The sequence below is a fragment of the Ctenopharyngodon idella genome, chromosome 3 (genome assembly GCF_019924925.1).
Source record: "Ctenopharyngodon idella isolate HZGC_01 chromosome 3, HZGC01, whole genome shotgun sequence".
Classification (NCBI taxonomy): domain Eukaryota; kingdom Metazoa; phylum Chordata; class Actinopteri; order Cypriniformes; family Xenocyprididae; genus Ctenopharyngodon; species Ctenopharyngodon idella.
In genome coordinates this window covers 16,084,147-16,099,548 of record NC_067222.1, presented here as the reverse complement: position 1 = coordinate 16,099,548, position 15,402 = coordinate 16,084,147, and the positions used below count along the sequence as shown (strand labels likewise).

Here is a 15,402-nt window from a genome sequence, read left to right as displayed (position 1 = left end):
CCTGAAGAAAGCAGCCACAAGTCACCTTCTGCAATTCATTTATTTTTCACAAACAAAGCACTTGCATGTTTTTCCACAGCAGCACATGATCAATCACAAACTTGCTTATTTTAGTAACACAAACTGCAGAATCTTAAAATCTGATAAACATTTTTTGAATCCAAAAAGTTTATTTTCAGGTTTTAATCAGACTTTGAATAATAGATTCAGAGAGTGACCCTACTGTATCCTCGGTGCATGTGTGTGTTTGCGTCACTGTCACTGTGGTTTACTGTGTGAATAACCAGATTCATAACTAACGCCCTCTTTGACTAACATTGGTGAGTGTGCCGTAGGTTACAGACTCTCCATGCTTCAATATTTCTCCCAGTTTCACTGTATGTGGAGAGAAACCGGTGTTCGGTTTCACCAAGTGATCAGAATGCATTGAACGATGACGGAAATTGTTTTTTTTGAAAAGTGAAAGACATCCAAGTATTTTAAGGGCCCACGGGAAAGGAGGAAGATGCAGATGATGATCTACACTAATAAAAACCAGGATTTGATCAGTGGAGGGTTAAATATCGAGAATCAGCAACAACGATTCGCTGATTCAGAGTTGCATTGAGTCACAAGGGTCACATATGTTGTAAACGTTTTACATTTGAACATTCCCTTCTTCTCTTGCAAAAAATATACCACTTAACTGCTTTACAAATCTGCTAATCATGAAAAATATTTAAATACAGTTTTTCTGTGAGCCATGTAGGTTAAATGCTAAACATATCTCATACCTTAAGTGGATTGTTTGCTAAAACGGCTGATAAATGACGCTTCTGAAGCGTATGGAAGCGTTTCATCGAACAGCTTTTAAAGCAAACAGACTTTCTGTACATCATTCAGGGAGGAGCCGCTCTGAGAAAGATGGACTTATCATGATGAGACAACTGTGAGAAAATCTACAAGCTTACAGCCTGTTGAAAGTCAAAATATGAAAGTGAAATAATTTCAGGAACGCAAACAAAAACATTATTTTAATCTGCATGTACCCAAGTAGCAACAAAAGTGACATTAAAAATAAGTCATTTTTCTAGTCTCTTTTCAGATCTCATTCTAAAATATCTGTTTAATCTGGTAACCAAAACCTTCTCTAGTCTAGTCTCGTCTCAGGTCACTTTCTGTTCCGAGTCCCAAAACAACAACATCAAACATCTATCGCTCTGAGGGTCAGTTGTGGCCCAATGGTTAGAGAGTCGGACTTGTAATTCACATAGGAAGCAGGAGACGACGAGATGATAAAAATGAGCAGAGTTTATTGCTCAGACTTCATTTGATCAGCACAATGTACAGCAAGAGTTATAACAAAAATCATAACGGGTCATCTTATAAAACATGAAGACAAACAAAATCACAAGGTTAGACAACTTACAAAGCATTACAAGAGCAAGAAATATAACAATACAAAATATAAAATAGTATAAATGGGTAAATGATCGTGTTTCCCGTGTCATGAATTTATTTGTATTATTTTTCTGAATACACATTATTTCAAGGCAGTTTTATAGAGATCTGTGTGTCTCAAAGTCAGTAACTTTACAGAACAAATGCTTTAACGTCTCTGAGCCCAAAAAAATCTCCATAACATGTTTGAAAGTGTTTCACTGATCTGTCTGTGACATGATGAAGAGCAGCTGATGAAGATGACGTGATGAATCTATCATTTAAAAACAGAGATTTGGTGTCTGGGTGTTCTCTCGTGGCAAATTTAAGACGGAGGTGTCCGTGGAAATGTCTGATGTGAAGTGGGTCACGTACAACGGAGAGCTTCCTGTCCCCTGACCTGGAGCTGTGAGTGGTCATTATTGGTCTTATATAGTCTTTAAGGAGTGCATGTAATATTTAATATGTTAAAATAGTTAAAATACTTAAAAACTAACATGTACCAGAATGTACCAAGGTATACTTTAAGAGCCCTATTTATATAACATGGTATTTAAATTCTACTGTAACGAATATCAAAGAATACTGATATTATCCAAAAAACATGATTTAAATGGGGTATATTTATTGTAAAATTATAGTATTTCTTTGCTAGGGTACCAAATATTTAATTATATATATATATATATATATATATATATATATATATCTTATTTTCATGTGCAATCTTCGCAGTGCATCAACAACGCAGCGAGGACTATGGGAATAGAAAGGTCACTGGACCTCCCCGATAAAACCCTAAAGATGTCGCTGCGCTCATAAAACAGAGAAGAGATGAGGGAATGAACAGAGTTGAGAAGCTCAGAATGAACTGAAACTCCCTTCATCATGTCAAAGATCACAGTGACGTTCAGCCCTGAGTTTGAGTAAATCATGACCTGAGCTGATTCACACTGATCATGCTCTGGACACTGAGCCGTTTAACGGTTCAGATTCAGATTGACTCAGTGAATCAGATTCATCAGATCTGATCTTCATCTGGACTCCAGCTTCAGGATCCCTTGAAACACATTCAGATTTATTCACAGAGTCTGAACTGAAACTGAAAACATCATTCATCTGATTCAGAAATTATCATGTGATTCAAACTCACTTCAAGTCTTTCTTTCTCTCAATTTGATTCACTCACCTGTTTTCTGACTCACTGTGCTTAAAGATTCGTGTCACTGCTCTCGAAACACAACTGAAAACAGATTGAATCTGATCATTCAATACTGTTATATTCAAAGTATTTTCTACACTGATTTCTTCATTAAATATGACTTCATATCAGATATTCCATGGTTTGTTAAAGGAGTAAAATGATAAATAATATTTTCACTTATAAAGTCAGTTTTATAATTTAGTTTCCATGACTATTTTAAAACACAATGAATCACTCGTGACTCACCTGAAGATCCTTTTACGCAGCATGAAACAGATCAAGAGCAGAACAACCGTGATGAAGAAAAGAGCAGAAATCCACCAGAACTGATCTATACAAGCCACAAAATGTAAATTCAGCTGATCTACACAAACAACACTGTACAATCATCTGAATTAATCAACTATATATTATATATTTCTTCTCTTTCTCTAAACTTTGGTGTTTCTTATATTTGATCTTTCATCATCTAAACTCACGTGAATCTGGAGTTTGTGTCGATCCGCCGCTGGAGTCTGTGCCGTTAAACACTGAAAAACACATTCATAATCATCATGATTCATTTACAGAAGATTCACTTCAACACAGACTTTGATCTGAATTGGGACAGATTCACTTCAACACTGACTTTGATCTGAATCGGGACAGATTCACTTCAACACTGACTTTGATCTGAATCGAGACAGATTCACTTCAGCACAGAGTTTGATCTGAATCAGGACAGATTCACTTCAGTTTGATCTGAATCAGGACAGATTCACTTCAGTTTGATCTGAATCGGGACAGATTCACTTCAACAGTGTGTCTTTAAGGATCATCTGTCCATCATAAACATCACACTGAGATCTGAAGTGTCTCTCTCACCTCTGAAGATGGTCTCATGTGTGATCTGAAATGAAAGAAAGAATCATCAGAGCAGCTTTTATAGTGTTCATGAAGGATTCATTACTGAACTCATTACATAAACTCATAGTTTATTGTGTTCATGTTGAACCGCAGCTCTAATGATTCATAATTAAATCAAAAGAACAAGATCATAATTTCTGTCTGTTTAAATATGAAAACAGATGAATGTTGAGAGAGATTGAGTTGATTTACTCCATCAGAATGACACTGAATCTCATAACGAAGTTCATTCACACAGTGAGAAGTGACGAGACGATCAGATGATACAGACGTCACAGGATACATCAGTCTGTGTGGATTCGATGGATCTGCTAACAGACGCCAGTCCTGAACAAATCAAACACAAGAGGATCAAGTAATGCATTTTAGTGAGTATGATGGTGTAGTTTGAGGACAGAAATGTTTTGGTCAGAAATGACCAAATGTCTTCACAAAGAGGGCCCCACAAAAACAAGATGTTTTATATGAGACTAAATGATGACTCGACATACTATGCTCCTTCACTACTCTATCCATAAACCTACTCATTGAATCTGATTGGCTGAGAGCCGTCTCCAGCTGTGCAATAATCCAGTATCAGCACTGGAACCGTTTCAGCGTTTGTGTCACTCCGCTTGCGGCGACAGTTATGGCGTACACCATATTTTTGCAAATACTACTGTTATTGTGTCACGGGATGTAGTTTAAGAGTTTTTTAGGCGAGAATGTAGTTATTTAGACCTCTAATGTGCAAAAAGGCTATGTTAACTTTCATAATTTTATATTTAGGATCTATTAAACTTAAATCCTGTTCTAGAGCGCTGCTTATGTACGTTTGACTGAATTGTATGATTGTGTTTATTTCCTATTGTCTTTTATAATGGCTATCGTTATTCATTTAAAAGTTGTTCAATAAATATTATTTTATATAAATAATATGCCGTATTTGGTATTGCTAAATATTGTTCGTGACATGGATTTCAGTGAAAGTTGCATTAACACGCCATTAGATGGCAGTAAAGACTGAATGATTCAGTCCCAACAGACTTTTATTTTGAAAGGGACTGGTTGAAGTTGAAATGAAGCTTTGCGAAACACTGAGGCTTTCCCCTCAACTGTATCATAAAATGGTTTATTACTTGAACCTGTTCAACACGGTGCACACTAACAGCATCACAAGAAGCTGCCTTTGCATCATTGTTGGACAGTATCGTAATACATCAGTTTGTGCTACGAAAAACTAAATAAAGAAATAAAATTATTTAGTCTACAGAAATATCAGTCTTTCATGTTTCATTCTACTTACACAATGTATGAAAAATGAGTCTGAGAATACATGTATATGGAAAAGATAAAAAAATCCATATACATAAAAAAATATGGAAAAGGCTAATGTCGGCATATGATCAAAATAACTGAATATTATAGTGGAATAGCCCATTGAAATGCTTGTGAATGGGTATTAATACAAACTGAACATGCACAAAACTACACATAAATATTTATTCGTAGTATAATTTGTTCTTATCAAAGAAGTGAATGACACAAGAGGTTTCTGTCATTTGAATCAGAGTACGATGCAGTAGGCTAATGTAGTTCTGAGAGAATGAAGCTTCAGACGTCACAGATCACGTGGTTATGGCAAAACCAACGAATCCAGCACCATTACAGTGCTTCGAGAGGTTTCGTTTTTTGATACAAGCTTCGAAGCTTCGGTGCCGAATGTCATAACACTAAACAAGGAAGTTGTTTTAGCGCTGTCGGAAATCCCCTTAACTGTTAAAAGGACAAAGATAAATTCTTCAGTGGATTTCTAACTGATTTTTATAATGGATAGAATATTATGGACATCGACTTGAAGCAGGAATTTTATATCAGATGCAGGTAATTCTCGCTCAGGTGATCTCTCTCTCATAATGCTCTACACATAATACAGTGATAATACACTAAAACAATGAAGCAACTCAACGTTACTTCATTAGTAGCCTAGTTCTGAGGTGATGTTTTAGAATTAGTAACGGATCTGTTAAACTGTAAACTTGAATCTGTGGCGGAAGGAAGTAGGCCTAGTTCTGCACAAAAGAGGGTTTTAAAGACACTCCGTTGTTATTTCTTATTTATTTACACACTCATGCCGTCTAAATATTGTATCACAATATCAAACTGGTATATCTGCACTCTGTGATTACCTACAGCCGAACCACGGTTTGTGGTTTATAATGATATGGGTATTACAACGTAAACATGGTTTATGAGGACACTTCCTGTGTCTTCGTAAACCGAATGGCTTAAAAAACATACTAAAGAGTGTTTTGAAATTCAAAAAATGCCTGCAGTTTCCTGTGATGGGTAGGTTTAGGGGTAGGGGTAGAGTAGGGGGATAGAAGGTACAGTATAAAAACCATTACGCCTATGGAGAGTCCCCGTAAAACACATATACGTGTGTGTGTGTGTGTGTGTGTGTGTGTCATAGTGTAGTTTGAGGACAGAAACACACACTCACCTCTGAATACCAGCTCTGCTCACAGTCATTACTGGTTTGATTCAGTATATTAGACAGAAGTCTGTATTCGAACCCTCCTTCAGTCTGAATCTCTCCACATGTTTTATTGATTGTGTTCATGTTTTAGTGCTGGAAAAAAAGATAAATGTTTTAACCAAAGAACCAAATGACTGCAATATATTAATATTGTATGACAAATGTTGAAGATCAAACATTAATACAAATGTGGAAAAGCTGTAGTGATGTGCATTTAAACCAGTGAAAATAACTCTTAAAATACGATGTTTTCAACAAATAACCTCAATTTCAATCTTTTCCATACAAAGCATCACATTTTAGATGAAAGTATGTTTATATGTTAGGCACAAGAGGGCGCTGTAACTATGAAATAATGAAAGTTAAAGTGTAGATCTCTACTGCAAAATCTGGAAAAGCGCTGAGTGTTAACCCTTTGACTGTCAGTGTTGGCACGGGTATCTGCCGATCCCAATACTTACAAAAAATTCACAATAAAAAAACTTACAATAAAAACATAAAATTTTTGCATAAAAGTGTTTCATACGTTTCGTTTAATGTAAAACATATTGTGCCCAGACTTTGATGTACATAATACAATTTGATGTGCAACGAAACCAAGAGATTATGAATTATTAGAGAGGAGACGGAAATTACGATTAAAACGTTTTGAACCATTTAAGATATTTTAGACTTTTACGGCCTCGCGCTTTGAAATGGAAAGACATTTAAAGTCATTATTTTAAGGACACGCGCGGGATCATGACAGATCCTGGTTTACAGCAGACAAAAAATACTGACACATATTATTCTAATAAAAACCATGATTTTCTCACAGAGGAGTTAAATATTGTGCATCATCATTAATGATTTACTTCAGAGCCCCTAAAACATTTTACACGTGAACTTCAAAAATATAATAATTTGACAATATAATAAGTCATAAAACGGTTCAGAATGAAAATGTAGCCTATTAAAACGGATATCACCTACTGAACATGTGTCATACCTTAAGCGACCTGCTGAGACAATATAGTTGATAAGAGCAGAAAGAAATTCCTCTTGCACCGCTTGTTTGGTATATGAGCTTCAAATTCCTCTTGCACCGCTTGTTTGGTATATGAGCTTCACCGGGCACAGAGGAGGGGAACCCAAACGCACGAGAAACATTACGTAATAAACTGATAGCCAATGAGAAAGAGAAGCGCTGTGTGTGACTGTGACTGTGATAGTATTGCACTTTCTCTTCAGACTGTTTCCTGTTTCCTGATTTCACACGATCAACTAGTCAGCTAGCTATTTTAATCTTACTGAAAATATTCTTGATCATCGTCATCACAACACGGGCTGTTTAAAGTGACTCCATGACTGACCCATCAGATCTCTTCCACAAAGCTTGATTTGCACGTGCACTAAATGCAGTGTGACATTATTTTTCAGTTTATTTTATCAGAAGCAACTTTAAAGAACATCATTGGTCAACTCCACCATGTGCTGGAGTTTTTAATAACTTAAACCACAGAAGATCAAATTAAACAAAGACTGTCTCAGCTGTATCAGGACAGATGTGTAAAAATAATTCCGCTCCGTCTCGCGCACAGTTGGGCGCGCGAGACTTTCAAAGTAGCCTATATAGTAAACGTGCGCACTGTCTAGTGGATTTTCAAGCGCTCAAGTCACTTGTACATGCGCTGTTGTACGCGCACCCTCTGCGGTCTCAAAAATTGGGCTGATACTTTGTATAGTATGAGCATTTGTAAAGTATACTTTGGGCTTTACACCATCATGCACCCGCACAGCATTTAAACCCAGCTCTACTGATAGTTAGCGAAGGATGAAAAAACTGGCCAAGTATAAACAGATCGGATATTAAAATAATAGCAGCTGTTTCTCATTTACTAAAATGTTGGCCTAGACAGCCAGATTTGTCGTGCACAATGCTGAGGGAAAGTATTACTCTTCACTCTTTCTTTAATCGTCTGTGCTGTTTATCTTCCTCAGACAGACAGATAGACTCATAAAGGCTATCATGAGTGTCCAGATTCACAGCCCTCATCAGTCTAAACTGGCTCAGAGATGACCACTGCTCTGTGTGCTTAAACTGAGCAGAACCTGCAATGAAAACAGCATAGCAGAATGACAGGGGAGAGACGAATTTGTTTAAATAAAGTCATTATTTTTGCAGACAAAAAGTATTCTTGTCACTTCATAATGTTAAAGTTGAACCACTGTACTCACATTGACTAATTTAACAATGTCTTTACTACTTTTCTGGACCTTGAATGTGGTAATTTCGTTGCTTTCAATGGAGGATAAAAAAACCTCTCAGACTTCATCAAAAATATCTTAATTTGTGTTCTGAAGATGAACGAAGATCTTACGGGTGTGGAACGACATGAGGGTGAGTAATTAATAACAGAATTTTCATTTTTGGGTGAACTAACCCTTTAAGGCAATTCCTTTCAAAGATGGGACAATCCCAGTTGCAAATGGTTTGAAAGAAGTATTTGCCTCAAAAAGATGCCCTCCCGATCAGGTGGCTCAAATCACGCTGGGCTCACCCGTCTGACACCGTGAGCTTCTCCTGTTCGAGCTTCTGAATCTTTGTGTAATGGGCCCACCTGTCCCACGCTGTGACCTGCTCCCGATGGAGGTTGCATGGGCCCTCCCGGTCAAACAACTAGACTTCTTCCTGAATCACCAGCCAGCCAAACTTCGGTGTTTATTTTGTGGGTTCTTTTAGTCTGGCAGCTGTCCTTTTGCTCATTCGGGGGAGTACTCTGGGCTCTGGCCCCTCGGACAGATGCCAAATACACATAACCTTTACTTAATATCTTTTACTCTATCTAATTATGTGTAAGTGTGAACTCGTGAAATGTGTTTAAGTGTATAATGTAAACAGGGACAGAAGTGAATCATTTCCTCTCCTTCATGTCACTCCAATTCTCTATGACTTTAACCGCATGGGCCAAAAACTGAGGTTTCCTTCAAAAATTCTTTTGTGTTTCTAATCTTGCTTATTTGATTAAAGATCTTAAACATTTCTGAAGCGATTTTTCACTTAGCCTATGTTTAAACTTTTCAAAATCCTAAAAGCTTGTTGTTTTCAGGTTTAAATTAGACTTTCAATGACAGGTTTCCATTATTACCTTACTGAAACTCACTCTCTCTCTCTCTCTGTGTGTGTGTGTGTGTGTGTGTTATAATGTAGTGGTTTGTGTGTCATTGATGAAATCCTGCAGTAAATTCTTTTGCTCTCAAAGCTGTAAGAGCAACAGATGCAGCAGAGTAGAGGCGCTGTAAATAAAAAAATAAAATAATTAAATATTTAAGAAACTACCAGGTCGTCCTCACACAAACATGTTGGCATTTGAGGTTTATGAGGACTCTCTATTGACATAATATATCACGTACTGTAGACTCTATACAGTTGAAAGCCCTTTGAATTCACTGGTTTTCTGCATTAATTGTCAGGAAGTGTCATCTGATAAAAGTCACACAATCATAATCTTTCATGTCTTTATTGAACACACACACATTCGCAGCGCTGCAGAAAAGGGAAGTGATCTCTGTGAGTGACGTCCATTGCTGTTGTTATTGAGACCTGCTGATCCACAAACTGTTTTGTTATGAGTGTTCATGAGTGAGTTAAACTGCTCACTCATCTTCAGAAAAATACTATTCTTAGATTTCCCAGCGTGATCATCAGCAGTGACTGTGTAAGTCCTTAATAATGCTGTGGAATAAAATCATACTTTTGGAGAATGTTGTCCTCGATACACATTAAGAGTGACAGTGACTAAATCAGTGGTGACGTAGATAAACTAAAGTCTTTTCACATATGAAACCAAGTTCATCCGTCAGAATCAGACTGAGTCACACGCAGACCACCAAACTCACGGCAGGAAGAGGGTTCACACCTTCAGATGTAAGTTAGTGTTTTGTGTGATTGTGTGTATTATGTGGGTTATTCCTGGAATTCAGTCTCTTTTGTGTCTCCAGTCTTAGTCATAAATGACCCCATTTGAACTCTAAGCATATTGAAGTTGATTTAGAAAACGTTTGAATATATATATTGGCCATATATCAGATTTTCCCTCTGTTCTCCGTTATGTGTCTGTATGTGTGAATCCACAGAGATTTGCTGCTTTCTAGAGAGACGGTCTGAGATGAGCTTCAACAGAACAAAGTCTTGTTTTACTTGTTCAACTGTTAGCATCACTGCTAGTGCTAATGAAGGATTGACTGTGTTTGTGTTTATTGTTCTGATGAACTGCAGCTCAAATGATTCATATTCAAACACAGAGAGATGCCCAGCCTGAGCAAATGAAAGACAATCATGTTTTGAGGACAGAAACACTCACCTCTGAAAGATAACACCAGAGAAAACAGGAAGCCTCTTAAACTAATTACTGCATGAGAAGTGTTTTCTAAAAATAAACATTCACTCATTTTCTCAAAACCTGAAACACAAAACCAAATCTTCAAACTACATTCACAAAACCCCGACTCTTCTCAAACCATATCACCTGTTCTCAAAATCAATCAAAGCTTTCAGATCATACACACATCAGTCAATATATAAACACTACAGATCATTCATTAGACTTTCTAGACCTCATCCTCCTCCTACACAAACTCTTCCTCCTCTCTCTTACTTACTACTATCAATTACAATCATTTTAAAATAATAGAGGCCGAATCTGACACCTCTTAGATGTCTTGCTATGAAAGAGAAGAGAAATGACTGGATCTTTTGATGAGTTTCTCTCAGATTAAAAAGGTATAAAGCTGTCACTGGGACGGGACCCTTTAAAAAGGTATTAATATGTGCACCTTTGGTACCAACAAACATGCACTCTTAATGTACCTTTTGAAAGAGTATCTGCACAGTGACATAATCAATGTGAAAGAGCATGAATCCTGTATCCTGGGGGTTTCCCTGCAGAAAAGCCTGTAATAATAGCTACATCTGTCATTGCTGAATGACATTACAGTTTTTCTCTTTTGCTAAGACACACTAAATGAAACTAGGATCCACTTCATCATCACATTCATAGCACAGCAGAAGTCTTCTCTTGCAAATGCACGGAGGTATTTCCCTTGCTGCATTGCAAGTGAAAACATTCAATGCAATGTTGATGAGAACTTGTGGCATCGTCAGGAGCGAATGGACTAAATGTGAAGCTCTGAGTATCTAAACATTATATTTTATTTAAGATATTTCCACCCATAAGTTTCCTTTTGGTTGCTTTTTTTTTTTTTTTTTTTTTTTTTTGTCTGTGGCGCAATTTCTGACAGACTGCCGTCTCTTGTCGGTAGTTGCTGAAAGCAAACCAAAACGTCAGTAACAAACAAGGACCCGCCCATGTCACATTCACAAAAAAATTGGTAACATCATCTCAGGTAAGTTATGATGACACATTCACCACTCAAAAAAGTTTTTATGAAAATAGTTTTTGGTAAATCGAAAAAATGCAATAATGGAATGACATTATTGTAATAGGTTAGCTAGCTAGCAAAGGTCAGATGTAGTCTGTTAAGCTGTAACAATAACAACATTAATGCTAGTGTTGATTAGTCGTATGTTAAGGACTGCCATGGCATTTGTATTATGGATTAAATCAACATCGGAGACCTGCCTGCCCACTGCCACCACAGCCAGTACTACTGGACCAGACCAACCACTGGCCTACCATGGTGTCTCAAAAAGGCAGGTGCAAGTGGCTGTAAGTGTATTGTTAGGGTGAAGTGCACCAAATGTGACGTGTACCTGTGCCTCACCTCTGAAAAAAAACTGCTTTTTGAAGTTTCGTACAGAAAAAAGGTGAAGATTCAGGGATTATGGGGATTTCATGTTCATAACCTTCCTCTCATAAGATTGCATAATGTTGAATTTTCATGAACTGCAATGTTTTTTGTTTTATGTCAATATTTTATGATACATGATGAACAGTATTATATTTGTTTTTAACTGTCTAAATTTGCAATTTAAATAATATTCATGAAAAACGTAATGAAATTCAAAGAATATAAAGCATTATTCAGCAAAAGAGAATGGAATAAATAAAAGCACAAGATGTTGGAAAATATGTATAAGGTGTTTATAATTACTGCTAAAGCTTATAATAGCACCAAATGATTCAATACAAACAACATTTCTGAGGAAAAATACTAACTATATGCACTTACACTTATTCTAAGTTATTTCCACTATTGTACGTTGTTGCAGTATGGCAACATATTGTAAAGTACCTTAAAATAATAATTTTTTCCAAAAAATTTTTTTTACAGCACTTCAAGTTAAGCCATTCTAAGAAAAGAAAAAGAGTCAAATATTTTTTTCCATAGGTCTATCATAATGCGTGCAGTAGAGGGTTAAGCAATCGAGGAAAAACTGTAACAACCATATTTAACTTCAACCACAGATGATTAAACAAATATGGTCATATCTCACGTTTACTGGAAGGTTGCAGTCATTTCCAGGGAATGCATGACCACAGAGCCAGGCAAACAGTATAGCCTATAGCCTACGCTCTTCTCTGGACTCACTCCTCTTGTAGCAAATATACAGGAAGTGAGATGAATTTCATTTACCACATCTTCTTTTCTTCTATTCTTCTCTTGAACTTCCTTCCTGTAGAGTTTAGTAAAACTGTGTACTTCTGATTTTGAGCTTCATTTGTCATGTTCATCCTCATGTCTGTGATTGGTCAGAACATTAGCTCATAAATCTTGTCATCACATCATGTCTTTAGCAAACATCAACACAAACACTTGATTCCTAACACACATTTACAATCCAAAACCTACGACATGCTCATCCTGAAATCCTCACTCCAGTTCCTTTGTTCTTCTAATAGTCAAACTGAAGTCTTCATGCTTCTTGAAACAATATATTATCGATTCAGAGCAAAAATGTCCAGTTTTGTCTGGTAACACTGTCTGGTCTCAGGTCTCTCTCTGTCCTGAGACCCAAAACTGCTTCAACAAACACCTGTCGGTCTGAGAGCTGTATTTTGTGACTTTCAGTTGAATAAAAGACTATATTTCTAGTCATATATTTTTGCACTTTTCTTAAAAAGTGTTGAAATCTTGTCTCATGAACCCAACATTGTGCATGACACCAAAGTTTTAGATACCAGTGAAATATTCACAATTCTCATAGGAATAAAGTTCAAACATGGTAACCAGACATTTGACGGTAGACGTTTACTGACATAGTAGAAAAACAATACTATGTAAGTCAATGGCTACCGTCAACTGTCTGGTTACTGACATTCTTCAAAATATCTTCTGTGTTCAGCAGGAGAAACTCATACAGGTTTGGATCAACTGTAAGAATAAATGAATAAATGATGATGAAATGCTCATTTCTGGGGTGAACTAACTCTTTAATTCAAAACAACAAAACAAATGTGGTCAGTTGGTTCATTTTTTTATTATTTTGACAGTAAACAAAAAACACAAATGTTTCATTACTAAAGTACAAACTTAATTCAATTCAATTCACATTTATATGTATAGCGCTTTTCACAATACATATCTTTTCAAAGCAGCTTTACAGAGAATGCATGTCAACATTACAATTTAGAGTGATCAGAGGTTACTGTGTCTAAATTATGTAATTTAAGCATCTTAATCGATCAGATTTCAACTCATTAAATGTTTTTTGAAGAGAATAAAATTACATGATTTAGTGATCAAACATTGTCTGTGAACAGAAGTGAGCTGGATGATGACATTACTGTTTTCTCCAGAGCCGGGCTGCGTTCAGCCCCAACAAAACATTGCAAAGCGATTTTTAAACGGAAACTGTGGTGCGTTGAACACCCTGTTCTGATGACGCAAGAGTTGCAACTATGGCAGCTGAGAAGGACATTCTTTGTGTTCTTTTTGAAGAATTTTCGGAGCCTGATGAAATCGGTATAAATACGTGTTTAATACTGCAAAATACGCTCGATGTTACAGTCACTGCCCTTGGTGTCCAGAATAAAAGAGAACATCCCAATCGAGTGAAAATATAAACAATTACATCATCATGTTGATATGCTATATTTTTACTATAAAACTCTTACGACAAACATGTCTTCTAATATCTTCAATTGTTGCGTATACCGAGCTGCAACGGACTCCATCCTCGACAGTTAAAGACCTGGGTGTTATATTAGACAGCAACTTGTCCTTTGAAAATCATATTTCATATGTTACTAAAACAGCCTTCTTCCACCTCAGAAACATTGCTAAGATACGGAATATGTTATCTGTTTCTGATGCAGAAAAGTTCATGCTTTCGTGACGTCTAGACTAGATTACTGTAATGCATTACTAGCTGGTTGCCCTGCTTCCTCAATAAACAAGCTACAATTGGTACAAAATGCAGCTGCTAGAGTTCTTACCAGGTCAAGAAAATATGATCATATAACACCAATTTTATCATCTCTTCACTGGTTACCTATTAAGTTCCGTATCGATTATAAAGTACTGCTAATGACCTACAAGGCTCTAAATGGTTTAGCTCCTGTGTACTTAACCGATCTTCTATCGCCCTACAATCCTTCACGCTCTTTAAGATCACAAAACTCTGGTTGTACCTAGGATAGCTAAGTCCTCTAAAGGAGGGAAAGCGTTTTCACATTTGGCTCCTAAACTCTGGAATAGCCTTCCTGATAATGTTCGGGGCTCAGACTCGCTCACCCAGTTTAAATCTAGATTAAAGACACATCTCTTTAGCCAAGCATTCACATAATGCATCTCATATCAGATCAATTGCACATGACTATCTTTGCTTAATGTTATGAACAGCAGCTATGCTAATTATTCTGCTGACTCGCTTTCACCACAAAATGGCGGAAACACAGGGCTGCTGCTGTGGGCGCCGGTGTTTCAATGGAACGTTCTATTGAGTGTCGCTTCTTGTTAGTGTATATTCTCTGTACGCATTCAGACGTGCATGCCTATAGACTACACATGTAATACGCATGTGCATACTGTCACCGTTTCAACAGATTCACGTTTTTCAAGTTTACACGGAGATGATAACGTTATTGCTTTCAAAACTCATTTTCAAAAACATACACTTTGAAACCTATTTCAAAGTTTGTGTTCCCAGGACACCAAAAGTCTGTCATGTAAAGGAATGGCCAGAACGCATTAAAAGTTCTGTTTTCAGTTGAAAACGGTGTCTTGTAAACAGCCTCTAAATTCATAACTAATGATTTTTAGGATTAGTTCACTTCTGAATGAAGATTTCCTGATTTTCTCACCCCCATGTCATCCAAGACGTTGATTGTCTTTCTTTCCTCAGTCGAAAAGAAATTATTTTTTTGAGGAAAACATTCTAGGATTTTTCTCCATATAGTGGACTTCACTGGGG

The 15,402-nt window shown here is 36.7% G+C and overlaps 1 long non-coding RNA gene across 1 annotated transcript; it reads right to left on the bottom strand.

The window, feature by feature from the left end:
* Positions 1-1,272: 1,272 nt before the first annotated feature.
* LOC127508222 (uncharacterized) lies at positions 1,273-7,162 on the bottom strand. Its single transcript, XR_007928718.1, has 7 exons — positions 7,036-7,162; positions 6,012-6,140; positions 3,722-3,856; positions 3,488-3,512; positions 3,103-3,153; positions 2,870-2,954; positions 1,273-2,662 (listed from the first exon to the last, which is right to left on the bottom strand). It is a non-coding gene; the product is annotated as an uncharacterized LOC127508222 (long non-coding RNA).
* Between the last annotated feature and the right edge of the window lie 8,240 nt (positions 7,163-15,402).